The sequence below is a fragment of the Ammospiza caudacuta genome, chromosome 5 (genome assembly GCF_027887145.1).
Source record: "Ammospiza caudacuta isolate bAmmCau1 chromosome 5, bAmmCau1.pri, whole genome shotgun sequence".
NCBI lineage: Eukaryota > Metazoa > Chordata > Aves > Passeriformes > Passerellidae > Ammospiza > Ammospiza caudacuta.
Window position 1 is genome coordinate 9,940,229 of NC_080597.1, and position 16,042 is coordinate 9,956,270.

Sequence of the window (16,042 nt, forward strand, 5' to 3'; positions counted from 1 at the left end):
CCTATAGCCTCTGAAGCTAGCATTTACTTTTAATAACAATATGTATTTCTCTGATATCCTTGATATTCCTTCATGGCTGAAGCTTCTTGTCTTCTCTGCTACCATTTTTGTTTTTCTGATCACATCCACCCTATTCCTATTTATTTCTATTCATGGAGTCACTGCTTTCAATGTTTTCTCCTTGCTTTCAGTAAAAACAAATTCAGACTCTTGCACTTCTAAATTTCAGAAAATTCTAATTTCTTCGACATATAAATTGTAGAGATTTTCACTATCTTCTTGGCATATTTTATTAAAGTTCACTTTTGGAACCTTAATTTTACATATACAAAGTAATCCACTATTCACCAAAGAACCTTTCTTTTCTGTATTTAACACCTCAACTCCTGTGAATAAGCACCTACTCCAGCGTGCTGTTCAGCTTTGTATTCTGGTGCTAAACACAGTATTAAAAGTACTGGAATCTCTCATACAGGAATTTACATTTTTCTACAAATTCATCAGGTGTTCATTTATCCACCAAAATCTGTTGTGTTTATTAGCAGCAGAGTTAGGGATTATTTGAGTGTCCTACAAATGTTTTATTGCTGGAGTGTATGTAAAGACTGTCATCTCCCCATCCTGTTTCTGCACCAGAAAACATTGAGACAATACATATAGAACAGCAGAGCAACTGTTCTTTTACTGTGGACGAATCTCAGGTGTTTCTCTACCAGCAACATGTTTGCTGCTGGTTCAGAGACCTCTCATGCTTGCTTTCCACAAGAGAAGCTGTTACTGCCCAGCAATCAGACCTACTGTCAGGTGTACTTTGTGATCCTCAAGGTAAGAGGTCATGTGAAATGCTAATCATTAGCAATAACTCTCTTTGCTTTCAATCTCAGTTATTCTAAGGTTTCACAATCTGTTTCAAACCTCTACCCCAAGCTAGGTCATCCTTAATTTCAAATACCATGATGGGCTTCCAATGTTTCAAAGGAGATCATTACCTTTGCAATCTTGACCTTTATCTGCTGTCAGTTTAGACTTTCTCTCTAGACTTTGTTGTTTTCTGACATTCTGAGTTTTCACTAAAAATAATGTAACGACACCACAAATGTCAACCTTGTTTTCTATGGAAAACTGTGGAAGGTTTTACTTATGAATGGCCACCCCATTTTAGGAGTCCTGCACAGTTTCAATCAATAGCCTGCAGCTGCATCATTCAACAGGAATGTTATGAAGCTGACATGTATGTGGCCCCTTGGATGCCAAGTGATGTGTGTGCTCTACCTGGCTACTTCTTATTTATGAGGAAGAAAATCTGTTTTAACCCTCTCCCTCTTATTTGTTAGAACTAGAGAAATATAACTAGAGAAATACAGAACTAGAGAAAAGTAAGCCCAGTAACATTGTTAAAACAAATTGAGGTCCTCATATCAAATGTACTACAGAATGCAACATACTATTAGAAGTTAAAAATGTTGCTTGATTTCTTGGGACTTTTTAAGAATGCCACATCATTTGCAGAGGTAAAAAGCCAATGAATTTTTTTTGTTGTTGTAAAGAGTATGTCAATAAAAGTAGCATTTTAAGCCTTCTTTTCTCATACTCTGGTTCCTTTAAAGTATAATCAATGGTAGTATTTGCCTTTAACTTGCACAGGAAATAGCTGTGAGGAATTTTTTTTTTCTTCCATCATTCTATATTTCACTAGAGACTCCAAATATAAAGAATACCTTTTGGCTGAGGTGGAATTCCTGGTTCTGAGTCAAGGTCAAAGCTTCTGACTATTCCTTGGGAGTTGTGGGTGGAAGTAAAGATAGAAATAATTGTATTTCTTTCGGTTGAAACTCTGTGCTTCCCAGCCACAAGGATGTATCTATGGCTAGGACTGGAAGACAAAACTTTCCTTTACATAGTCTACTCTGCCCAACTTTCTAGCTATAAAACGAAACTCCTTACAGCTTCTGAGGAGATGCCCCAGCTGCTTACCACACACAAGGAGAAGTACTGATTTCAAGAGAAAGTAAAATGTGATTTCTACCACTCTCTGTTGTCTTGAGATAGACTGACAAGGAGCATTTTTCAAAGATTTTTAAGGGAAAACACAGCACAAATACCCAAATTGAGCATCTTTTTTTCCTTGGTCACATTTAACTCCAACCAGCAATGGCTACTCCTCAGACAGTTTTTTGTTTCTTATCATTTACCAGAAAAAAGCAGATTGTTGCCACCGTTTACCTAGGGACATATCTCTAGGAGAACTTCTGCCCCTCAGGTTCATGTGTGCTAGGTTTTGTTAGGAGAAGATGACAGAGAACCTGGCCACAGCTACAAAAGTGGCTACACTTAAACACAGCTCTTCTCAATGTTTCTCCAATCTCAAAACCTCTGGATCCAAGAGTCATGAAGCCAAGTGGGATGGCTTTGACATTCACTTAAATTTTAATGTCCAGAAAGGTCTACCATGGTACACTCATTACAAAACAACGCTGAGAGGAGAGAATGTTGGAAAAACTTAAAGGAGAAATTACAGGAAACTTACAAAATTGAAAGCCTAAGAGGCGGGAATTTTTTCTTGGAATAGTCTAGTTTTATCACAGAAATTTACTTTGTAGATTACTCAAAAAAATAATCTTCATAAATGTTGAATTTGACGAACAATCATTCATTCTTGCTCATGCTGTTTTCTCAGGGCCATTACTACCATGAGACCTAGTAGTTTGTTCTAAGGAGAAAATACTTTATTCTTTTTTTATCTTCTCCTTTGAAAATATACCTTTTATAATAAATACATAGCAGTCTTGCTAGCAATACAAAAGTGCCAATAAAGAAACAGATTTCTTAATTCCTTAAACATTTTCAGTCTTCTAATTTCTAAAGCCCAAGTTAGATGGCAATACTTATTTGAAACCATGACGATCAACATTCTGAATTAAAACTCCACCCTTTTTTTCTGTTAAAAACACCGCTTTAGTCTTTTGGTGAAACTTCTGAATGATCACTTGCATAAAAAAGCAAAGAGCAGAATTTGGGTACCTGAGACACTGGAGTTCCTCTGATATTCTTCAGAGAATGACCTAGCACATGCTTCCACGTGTAAAGCAGTGAACCCCATAAAAGATGGGCTTTTCTGGCATCAAGCTTAATGTTCCCTGTGTCAACTGCATTGAGGAGAATTACTGCAGATTTTTACTACTTTTTTTTTTTTTCGTCCACTAAGACAATCAAAATTATGTGCTGTCCTTGGGAAAATCCCCAGCTGTGCACAATGTAAGACTATTAGTTTATAATCATCAGAAAATCAGGATAAGCCTGTGAACATAATTTTGGGTGATGAGAGCTGTCATGAGATCCCATTGCTTTGTAGATCTAAGGTATATGTGGAGGAATTGCTGCCTTAGAAAAGAGGAAACAAGCAGCAGAGCAATAGGCAATTACGTTCTGCTTCTCCCATTTCCCTCTAGTTAAGAGCTTCTTGTTTACTTCAGGAAGTCTGCTTTTAAGATGTTATTAAAGTTTCTAGGCCTGTCAAACCTATCAGCATAATTACAAGAGATGGCATGGCACTCAGTTCTTTAAGTACTCCATACCTGTAGGAGCTATGAGTCATTAGCTCCTCTCTGCATCCCTGATTGAAAGGAATGTTAATGTTAGAAGCCCAGCAGAGGCATGCTGAAAAGCTGCCACGGACACACACAGACTCTGGTGTCACTGACAGTCTTACAAATCTTTGCAAACATGTGCTGGTCATCTTGGCTGTGTCCACACAGCAAGATCTGAGAGTGTTTTTGAGTTCCTTGGTCTGGCTACATGCCCCATTCATGTCCAAATATTGTATCTATGGAAGATTTGAGTGTATTTCTCTATCTATCCCTAGGTTCCTTACCTCTTACCTTGGAAAGGAGCTCAGGTGTGCTTTAGCCAGGTCTGCAGGGTCAGTGCTCAGGGAACCAGAACTACAGGCACAGCTGCTGATGGATCTGTATAAGAAAGAAAACAGTTCTGGCTTCTGGAATGATATCACTGTAGAGACAAACAGCTGACACAAGTTTGCTGTGTGCTTTGTTGCCCCTGGTAGTAAACACTGAGGAAGATCTCTGAAAATAAGCCAGTTTTTGAAAGAATTTTCTCATTTTTTACCACATTAAGAAAGGGTAAGGAGCTGTTCATAAAGGTTAACCTCAGTTTAGTGAGGTTAATCTCCTTAAGTTACCTCCTTAATAACAGAGAGGTTCTGTCTTCTTTCTCCATGGATTGCAGAGTAAGTCTAGGAAGAGTCACCCTCTGATAGACACTAAATTTAGTCCCTACAAACAGGTCTCTGCAGCTAGTTCCTTAGATCACCAAGGATTTTATAATTTTTCAACCTTAAGAGGGACTGCAGTAGTGATAATTTTAACGAAGTGACTGGAAACAAATCATTGATCAAAATTCCAACAAGAAACATCTCTGTAAAAAGTGCCTACTATCAAAACCAAATAAGTACATTTTCTCCACAAGTTCAATTTATATATGTCCCTTTTAGTGGTAGATATCAGAGATGTTATTGCTTTTTATGATGTTTACCTTTTTTATGCACTAGACCAAGCTTCAAATTTGGTCTCATATAACAGAAAACTGTTACTTGACATTTGATTCCCTAACTGCTAGCTGTGTATTTAATACACTGTTTAGTCTCATGTTGGATAAAGTCACTCAAAGAAGCCCTTGGCAAAATCAACATTAATTCTTGGCATAGCTGCCCCTCTTACTTTTCCACTGAATCTTAAATACTGAGAAAAACCCTTCCCTGACTTCAGCTCTGGCACATGCTCTGTGCAATCAGCCAAAACCTTTGCGTATGGACCTCCTTGTTTGCTCTGGTATCAATAAAGCATTTGTGATTTTTGATCAGCAGCAGCAGTCACAGGGCGAATCATTCCATTCAGCAGAACCACATGCCCCATTAATTAAAACCTTTTGCATTTACTACCTGGGCATGGAGGGCATTCCATGCACAGTGCTCATTCCAAAGGCAGAAATTCACAGAGCCATTTCTCTAGGGCTTATTCAGCACTCTTAGGCACCTTTCAAACCCTTTCACATAGCTGAAAATCAAATAGAGACTTAAAGGCAACTCGGTGCTTTGCTAACAAAGGATGGATCTGGCCTTGCTTGTTAAACCAAATCTGAGCTTAATTGTTCAAAAATATGACAACAAATGAAAGAGATAACCAACAGTTAAGTAATTTCTCAGTCTAGAAATCAAGACAAATACCACAAATGTATACTTAGTGAAGAAATTATGCTAAATTTATCTCAGGTAATAACCACAGGAACTTCAATGTCAAGAGGAAGGAAAAGCCATTAATGCCTACTTTCTGTGTGGCGCACTTAGTGCAAAACCATTATGAAACATAAAGCCCAAATGCTGGGTCTAACTTTTAAGTAATGACAGCCGTATTTCATGTTTGCATCACAAACATGAGGCTCTGAGAACAAAAATTCTAACGCATCCATAGTCTTTGGAGGGGCATACCATATAATGACCAGTGGGTGAGTCCAGCTTGTGGACTTACTTAAATTCCTACAAAAATCCAGCCTAGTCTGAGATACTTTCCATGTTTTCTGATTGAATCCCATACGCAGAGAATTTTTTGTTTTCAATGTCCTTACTCTCGTTAGGCAGAGCAGAATGCATTTGCTTATCTCATGTTAAATCCTTGAATAGTGAAAACTTGAATAGCTTCCTTTTATCAAAGAAACTTTCTAGGGCTCATATGTCTCTTGCCTTTTTTTTTCCTTGAGTCTACAGTATATTTAAATATTTCCCATCTTATTCTGAAATTCAGCTGTGATCCCAGTCTTCCCATTTATGTAATATATCCCTTCTAGAGTAAGAGAATGCTTCCAGACAGCAGGCCCTTCTGCTTCCTTATGTGCCCACAAAAGTGTGGAAGTAGGGAAAAAGTGTCCTGTTAAAACCTTTCCTTTGGGAAATTATGACTCACGCAAACCTGAAATTATACTATATTTTTTATACAGAACTATTTGTTTATATTGTTTGTGTCTTTGTGTATTGGGCAGAGATTTACACAAGGCTGAGTATGCAGAAAAAGGAAGGGGTTGGCTCAGACCATTCTGATTCAATCCAGCTCAGTGAACTGTTTTCTTTCTGAAAATTAATATTCTAGGAACACCATTTCTATCTCCAAAATGTAAACACTTAATACCCCCAAATCCTATAAACAGCAGGTTCTAAGAAAACAAATCCTACTGAAAATTGGTTTGACTTGAAAAGAAAGTTCATTAACAGCCATATCCTTCTAAGGCCATGGATAAAATTGTAAATTACGCACACAAACTCTGTATTCTAAAGAAAATTTTAAATGTATGGCTTAAGCACGGGTATAAAACACCTAAGTATCATGGAGAATATTGTAGGGAAGATGTCATTCTGCTTGTGGATCTGAAAAAGATGAGTTTTTTCATTTTAACATTCCTAATTATATCTGAAGGCTGTTCCAGACCACATATAATAAATCCAATTTACAAGAAGGATTTTTTTTTCAGACTTCCATTAACTATACTGAAGGTTTCTTTTAACTCAGCCCCAAGAAAATGACTGGATATGAGCTTCTACTCATAATGAAAGCTATACAGCTTCTTTTTGTAAGTCTTCATTGATTACTTCAGATTGCATGAAAGCTAATAAGGATATTTATTTTAGGTTAACGTAGCAAAAAAAGTGAATATGCTTCTTACCTTGAAACTTCTGTGGATAAATAATAATATTGTTGCAATAATTTGTTTCTACATCCACAAAATTCCTGAATTACTAGTCAACAGGTCTTCCATGAAAAAAAACTTAGTTTTTCCTACGTATTTGAAGTTTTATGTTTCTTTCCATTAAAGTTTCCAGCCTTTTACAGACATATTTAGTTTGGCAGGAAGAATCTGGTGACTCATAGACTGTAGAAATTTGAGAGCAAGCTACTGAAAATGTATCTAATTTCTTCTTGTGTAATTTGGGAGCAAGCTACTGATAGTATGTCTAATTTTCCTAGTTTAATCAAATGTATTATTGGCAAGTACATGTCCTGAATAAAAGCCATGTTTATTTCTGAAATATATAGCTAAGATTAAATGCAAAAACACCATATATATTTGCTTTTAGAACACTTCTCATTTTTTGTTATAATTGTTTCTGGCATTTCTCTCTAAATCAATGGGCACTGAATGAAAAACAGAGGCACTAGTTGAAACAATTTGCATTACAATCCTACTTATATTTTAGAATTCAGTAATGCAAAAGTGTTCCTTATGTTGGTTTTTAGTGGTGTTTTTTTGGGTTTTTTCATATTTTCAAGAGAGGATAGAGGTGTAAGGAGCATAGGTGATGTTATTATACCTTTATGATTTACCTAGAGAAAGATAGATGCATTCAAAAAGATCTCATCTGTATTTTATGCTGTTGACTACACTATTCCCTTCATGTCTTTTCAGACAAAAGATTTTAAATTCAGACCTTCCTAGACATACATCATTTTAGTTTGTCCACACATAGAATGAACTTCCTGAATGATTAACACTGAGCAGAGTGTGACCTGAAATAAGGAGATTCTGGTTCAGATTCAGTCCATCTATTTTTGGGCACTTAAATGAAGATTCTGAGTTAGGAGTCTACTCAAGCTCATCCTGCAGTCAGTGAGAGGACTAAAAAACTTTCAGGGCTCTCATTAAGTTATGAATTTTCCCTAGGACACACTTTTCTTTCTCCACTGAACTAAGCGAGGAAGCTGTAGCAATTGTATTCTTATGCTTGTTAAGTCGGTTGGGTAAGGACCCTCCATTGTGAGCCTAAATTTTGGTGGAATGAATCTGTTTAAAACCACACAATGAACTTCCATGTAGAGGTAAGGATGCACTCATACAGATCCCATTTTAGATCAAAGCAAACCCAAGCTTATTTTAGCTGCTATGGTGTAGTGCAGTTAAGCAAAGACCCAGAAAGTGCCTTATGCAGGTAACACCAGTTAGAGCTGCTCCTCTGGCTCTTAAAAACTCCCAGGCTTTAGTCTGACTAAGTGTGAATCCTGTTGGAGAAAGCACTCCAGTTGGACACAGTAAAAGTGCAAGGGAAAAGCTTATCTATCTTTTCTTTCTTGATAGAATAGATAGAATATACTCTTACATGTTATAGCAAGTAAAACTCCTTCGTGTTTTATTTCTGCAAAACAAGGTGCATTTTTCTATGCATAAGTAATGAAGCAGTTTTTTACACTGGTGCTCACACCAGATAATTTCTATTCCTATGAGTCTTCATTTTCCAGTAGTTTTTAAAGAAATTGAGACAACAATAATGTTTATAACCTACAGAGGCAGCTAAATATCAGATGTCATTAAAGAGGGATTTTCTCTATTAGAGGGCTGTGCCTTCTATCATGGTATCATCATGGAAAAAGACACAGAATGATGCTCAAGTGAGATACTCAGGCAATGAAACATTCACAGTTAGGTTGGATGGGGCTCTGAGAAACCTGATCTAGTTGAAGATGTTCTTGCTAATTGCAGGGGACTGGATTACGTGATCTTTAAAGGTCTCTTCCAGCCCAACCTATTCTATCAGTTGGAAGATTTAAAATATAGCTACTGCTGACTTAATGAGCTCACCTCTAAAGGCAATAATATGACTGAACTAAGAACCCCACTGAGGCTGTAAACCATTCAGTGAGTCGAAACAACACAAAGCATCTCTGCCTTCCTCACACCAGTACCCCTCCTCATCCAAGACAATATAGAAAATCAAAGAACCACTTCAAAGACATTGGCATTTCATGATCTTCTCTAAAGTTACCCCTTTGCAGAGAACAATAGTCACAGTAGTTAAAATTTCCAAAACATCTATGGGGACAGGAACTGCTCTTTAGGTTGTTTGGACATTGACAATCCTTTTTCAGTACACATATTGTTTTGAAGCAGAGTAAAAAACAAGCACTAAAATCAAGAAAGAATTATTTATGTTTGCTATGAATAAATATGTATATGATGTAACTTATTTCAAGGTGCTCTTAGTATTGTGCATTGTACTATTCCCAGGTTTGGCTTGAGGAAAATGGGGTAGAAATGATGCTGTCACTTCACATTTGCTTCTGCATTTAAAAGACACAAAAAGGGTGTTCTCAAAAATTATTTGATACACTCAAGGAGTTCCACCACCATTTGAGGAATTACAAACACTAGGTTTAATGTAGCTATTTCAAGATACAAACATTTTAAAACATGGAATGGTCAAGAAAATCTGTTGAATTAAAAAAAAAAAAAGGAAGACATTTTGCAGCATTTCACCCTTGTCTTTCTTTTTGGAAAAAAAATAGAATTAAATTCTACAGCTGCAGCTACAATGGCGTTAAGTCAACTCCCCTAATTTTTCTTTCATAGTTATTTCATTTTAGTTTTTGAAAGCAATAAGACTTGATGCAATAAAATACAACTATTTCCTGTTATCACTAAGATGAAGACTAATAAAATGAACAGAATTCGTAAGTGGTGATATTCTCACTGTCTGCTGTCCTTTTCAAATAGAAGTTTATACTCTGATATGAAACACATGAAATTCAGATCTGTGAAAAAGGACAACACTTTTTTAATAAATAAGGCTTTCCCTGCCCCCACCAAGAATCAAATAACCTGCAACAGATTCTGAATGCAAAATGATTATATTATGAAACAGCTGGAAATATCTTGTTTATTTTTTATTTTAGGATCTAATGTTTTTAAGGTGTATTTCTACTTTTTCATGTGGCAAAGAGAAAATGTCAAGGAAAATCTGATATGTAGTATAATAAAGAAGGGACAAAGCCAAAGCCAGAAAAGGAGAAAATAGTAATGTTCATAAGTGAGGCTGACCCTATCCAGGAGTTTCTTCATAATCCAAAATTATGATTCCATGGATACTCACTCATGGCTATCTGTTAACTTCAAATGGCTTTAGTTCAGATCATTGACGATAGTAGGAGTTAGTCTGAGGAATTCTATTTCATGCGCTCTGTGCTATGCTCACTAAAGAAAACATTGATCATTGATTTTCCTAGGTCTTTTGGCCATAAGTGTCATTACACCACAAATATTTTCCCTTGACTGGATTCCCATTGCTTTCCTACTAGTCACCCTTGAAAAGGGTACACGCACATCAAAAAATTCCACATTTTTAACATTCAGACCAACCCAAAAGGTTTGTAGTGTAATTTTAAAGATCATCTATCATTCAGTTTTTCATAGAATCATAGAATGTGCTGAGTTGGAACAAACCCATCAGGATCATGGAATCCAACTCATAACCCTGTAGAGGACATGCCAAGAGTCACACCATGTGCCGGAGAGCACTGTGCAAATACTTGAACTCTGATAGCCACGGTGCTGTGACCACTTATCTGGGGAGCCTGTCCCAGTGCCCAGTCACCCACTGGGTGAAGAACCTTTCCCTGATATCCAGCTTAAACCTCTCTTTGCTCATCTTCCTGTTGTTTCCTCAAGTCCTGTCGCTGGTCAGCACAGAGAAGGGATCAGTGCCTGCCCCTCCTCTTCCCCTCACAAGGACATTGTAGGCTGAAATGAGGCCTCCTGTCAGGCTTCTCCAGGCTGAACAGAACAAGTGCCCTCAGCTGCTCCTTGTACGGCTTCCCCAAGGCCCTTCACCATCCCCGTGGCCTCCTCTGAACATCTCTAAGAGCTCAATGTCTGTTTTACACTGTGGCACCCAAAACTGCCCCCAGCACTGGAGGTGAGGCTGCCCCAGCTAAAAGCAGAGCGGGACAATCCCTCCCTTGCCTGGCTGGCCATGCTGTGCCTGATGCCCCCAAGACAGGGCTGGCCTTCCTGGCTGCCAGGGCACTATTGGCTCATGTTCAACTTGCCATCAACCAGGACCCCAAGCTCCCTTTCTGCTCTCCAACCTCTCTCACACAACCAGGGTTGCCCCATCGCAGGTACACACTCCAGCACTCACTTGTTAAACTTCATGTAGTTGATGATTGCCCATACCTCTAATTTGTCCAAGTTCATACATAATTGTTTGCTAAAGTGCCTAAATCAGTCTTGATTTTGTGGCAGGTAGATGGCTACACGTAAAAGATTGAAAACTAACTTTTGAGAAGTGTTACTCTATTTTCAAAAAGCAGCATCAATCTCATAAATAGCCTGTGAGACCTTTGAAGGCATCAAAGAGGCAGACAGTCAAGAGATTTTTCAAAAGCAGTCATTATCTAATTTCCACTAAAATCAATGATAGGTGAACCTAGGCAGGTTTTTTGTTTTGATTTGTTTTTCTAATCCCTCCAGGCATATGCCTGTGTTTTTAGTTGCCTCAGCATCCTTGGAAATACAAGTCAGGGTCCTTAGCTACTTGTCTAAATTTTGCTTATGGACCTTATTGACTACTTGTGAAAAAGTTATCACTATTAAAAGCTCTTCAAAATGACAATTGGCATAATGACTTGGCTTCCTCTCTGACGTTAAACACACTAATACGCTTAGTATGAAATCTTCTTATTCCTAGCATAAATATGTGAGGCATCAGATGAAAGCTAATAATTTCCCAAGCGAGCTAAAAATAATGATGGCTGAATTTGAATAAATATTCTAAGAGGCATTCTGGAACAGACAGTGGTTAATAAGTACTGTAAATGCTACCTTTCTACTAACCTCATTTGGAAGATGTCAAAGCCTAAACATGCACCACAAACAATACTGGATGAAAACCAAACATGAGAAAAATTATAATCACTGCAGAAAGTTGGAGACAACACATATCTTATAATTTTATTTGTTTTCTAATCAGAAAAATTTAATTTAAATTCTCTCAAAATTCTTTAGGATGTCTTATTTAGGAGTTTCAGATACTTGTGGCTTAGACCTTGTCTCCACTGCAATGAGACTGACTGCACCTAAATTTACTGAAATAATTCAACATATATTATAATATAAGGAATAAGTGTTATTTGAAACTATTACTTTGTGTAACAACAAATAATACAGGAATATGTAAATTAAACTCACTTGTAAGCATGCTGCTATGCAAATAGAGTTTCATGGAAGAACCAGTGGCTGAAGATGTGTCTAGGAATTCCTTAAAATCAGGGAATATTAATCTTAATTTTGGTCACAGCCTACGAATTTTACGTTATTATACGTAGACCATCACTAAATTACTAAAGCATTTAACAAAAAATTGTATCCACAGTTATGCAGACCACACACTTCTTGGGAGAAGGAAAAGAATCAGTGTCTTCATTACGTAATAGGGGGTCTCATGCCTTATTGACTTCCAAGATCCAAACACAGTAGACAATAAGAATTATTATTTTCCTCATAAACTCCTTTTAAGCGCTCATCATCGAAGTATTTGATTGCAGCCTTCAGACAAATACATTATACACTACAGTAGCCCAGGAAATCATCTATTCCTGTGAATATTTCTAAGGGGTTTTTTGTCCTAGTGATTGCATATCCAACTGGAGATGGCCAAAACTTATATTTCCTAAAAAATTTTTGTATTTTTGCTAGAACTTTGCAGGTTCAAAATAGAATACAAATGTCAAAGAATTTAACCAAGAGTGAAGTAGTACTTTCCCTTTATACAGGGAACAACGAAGGATAAAGACAAAACCAAAGCTGCAAGCGTGCCCCTGCCTCAAAAGCAACTTTAGCATATACTCTATCCTACCTGAACTAACAAACTAACAAAGCACTTTTGCCAAAAATATCTGGAAAAAAAGCAACATAATCCTCCTCTGATTTTGTTCAAATCTAAACACCTTTCCAAAGGCTCATTAGCTTCTTTCTACTTTCATTGGAGTAACAGAAATTGCCTCATTCTTGTGAGCTGCAGAAATTCCAGAGCACCTCCTGTGAAGGACAGCAGCAAAGCTCTGACCAAGAACAAGATTTGCAGCCAAGTGCCTGATGATAAGCAGGAGTCAATGCAAAAACATTTAAAGTTTTAAATTATTGAAATTGCTTGGTGAAGAGATCTGATTTTAGATGAATGGGTTAAAAGCAATTAGGAGAAAACATAAAATAATTACATTTTCTTTTTAGCTAATGAAGGACTCCATGGAAGGAGATACAGAAAACCCTAAATCTGCTTGCTAAAAGTTCATCAAGTACTGTAGTTGTGTTAAAACTTCTCAGAATTCACAGAATTGTTAGGGTTGGACAGGACTTCTGGAAAGGATGTAGTCCAAGCCCCCTGCCAAGGCAAGGTCACCTAGAGCAGGTGACACAGGAACGAGTCCAGATGGGTTTGGAATGTCTCCAAAGAGGGAGATTCCACAACCTCCCTGGGCAGACTGTTCCAGTGCTCTGCCACCCTCAATGGAAAGAAGTTCTTCTTCACGTTAAGGTGAAACTTCTTGTGTTTCAGTTTATGGCCTTTGCTCCTCATCCTGTTGCTGGCCACCACTGAAAAAAGTCTGTCACCATCCTCTAGGAACAAACCTCTGAGGTATTCTATAAACATTAATGAGAACTCTGTTCAGTCTTCTCTAGAATAAATAGACCCAGTTCCCAAAGTGAGATGCTCCAGATCCTGCATCATCTTTGTCACCCTGCACTGCCCCTTTTCCAGTAGCTCCTCATGTCTCTGGTGCTGAGGAGCCCAGAATCAGCACTCCCAATCAGACCCAGCACTCCAGATGTGCCTCACCAGGGCCAAGCAGAGGGGGAAGATCTGCTCCCTCAAACTGCTGGCCACGCTCTTCCCAAAGTACCCCAGGATACCATTGACCCTCCTGGCTGCAAGGGCACACTGCCAGCTCAGAGTTTCCTTCTAAACCTTCAGAAATTTCCTGTCTTCTGTAGTGACATGAATGAGGCTCATCCACGCAGGTAGTCAGTTGAAACTACCAACTGGGTGAGGATCCAATCAAGTGATTTTACAATGTGAATGTTTAGCAGAGACCACCAGTGCATTTCTCAACAGTCATCATAAAAATTCAATGTCTTTCACACACCAAACCTTGTTTGCAATGAACAGTAATCTACCAAATAAAAAGCCACTTGCTATGTCACCTGGTTTCCTTCCTCTTTTTTTCATTCTGCATCATGATATTGTACACAACTCTTGGAAAATTGGTGGTTCTGAACAACCTAAATAGATAAATATGATTTTTTTTGGTCAAGTAAACTGGACTCAATTTGACTTTTTTTTTTCTCCAGACAAAGGAATTGATAAGCTGTGATTGCCAAAATGCCAGTATAGATGGATAATATCTTGCCAAAGTATTCATTGTAGTGTTTCCCTATAGTCTCAGAAGATGGAGAGATGGCTCGGAAAACTAAAACTTAATTTGTATCAAAAGTACATTGTTTTCTTTCCGGAACAGCTACAACCACAGAAAACTGAAACATGCAGCTGAAACCTGAAAGTCCCATCATTTCTCATTTTGAGCCAGTACTAAAAATTCACCTTTCCTTTGAACTGCCTCTACCTCTTAAGTTTGCATGATGAGTTAAAAGCACAGTCATAACGCAGTTGTAAAGGCCTGCTTTGAATTCTTTCTAGACACATCCAAGCTATACTAATTTAGCTGATGGCTGCTTGATTTCAGTGTAGCCAGTGAGAAAGCAAACAATCCAATGACCCCAAGTTCATTGAGATTGCTGGAAAATGAAAACAAGAGTTTTGGAAGGCCAGTGCTTCAACACATAAAGAAATATATTGAATACTTCAAAAGATATAAAATTCTTAGAACTGTTGGACAGGCTTCTGTGTGTGAACTTTCCTGTCCAAGTGGCATTGCTAAATACCATGGCACCAATCAGAGGGCTGACATCATATTGTTGTGTAACTCATAACCATAGCAATGTTACTTCTTAAAATGCATTATATGTGCATTCAGCTTCTTAAAATCTCAGCTGTGTCAGCTATTAAATAAAGTACAGTGCAGGAGATTTATTTTGAAATATGAGCTCTTTGTGTTTTGTATAAAGGAAACAGAAAATATAAAGCTTGTTAAGCCAATGTTAACACTGGAAGTTTGGATTCAGACACAGAACAGGTTTCATCACCAATGTAATTCACAATGATATAGTCTAGTAAGAGAGCTAATAGTGGTCATTTTAATGGACAGCAATACACTTGGGCTTTTACATTACAAATGGGCCAAAATGCACCAAAATATATGCATCAATTAAAAAAAAAAAAAACTCATAGCACACCCTAATTGCTGAGTAAATGATGCAGGTATCAGGCCAAGTGAGTTTAATACAGGTTTGGTCCAACAACTACAAGAAATGGAGAAAAACATGTAACAGAAATTGGGAATGTAATCCTCCTCTCCTTTATTTCAACCCTAAGTGGCCTTCCAGAGAAACATTATCTTCTCACTGGAACAACAGAAATTGCTTCATTCCTGTGAGCTGCAGAAATTCCAGAGTAGGTGCTCTGCAGGGCAACAGCAGAGCCCTGACCAAGAATAGTGCTTGTTGCCAAGTGGCTGGTGATAAACAGAGCTCAGCACTGCCAGGTACTAGTAAAGGGAATGACACGTACCCCTTGCCTCTGGTGACATGTGGTGTGGAGTAGCTGGAGTTATCTATTATCTGTCCTTTTGGAATATCAGCATGTTGGAGCTATAAACCAGAGGAACTAATGCTGATGGTCTGATGGTTCCTTTCTGTGACCACAGTCAGCAGCAGTGGTGTGATGTAGCCTTTGCCCTCCTCGTAATCCATCAAGAGGAACATCAGCACTGTCTTTATGATGCATAAAAATATGAAATAAAAGCTCACTGTGCCCCTTAGGCTGGCCTGTATTCAGTGAGATTTGAGGCTATGCTTTCAGAAGATAAGGGATGATGTGCTCCATGCAACATCATCTTGGGTAGACAGTACTACAGTTTCTTTAGCAAAGATAAAAATACTTGAATTTCTCTGGTAACCAGACCACCATCTTGCCTTTCAACACCAGGTAATTACAAATGCTACTTACAGTGCACAAGACTTCTGGACACAGATTACTTACAGAACCAAACCCACAGTCACTTAATTGATACGCTGCATAATATGATCTTGTTGC

The 16,042-nt window shown here is 37.9% G+C and overlaps 1 protein-coding gene across 2 annotated transcripts in view; it reads left to right on the forward strand.

Annotated features, from left to right (window-relative positions):
- The window catches only part of IGF1 (insulin like growth factor 1), a 48,477-nt gene that overhangs the window by 5,389 nt on the left and 27,046 nt on the right, over window positions 1–16,042 (forward strand). The gene's annotated exons all lie outside the window — the stretch shown is intronic.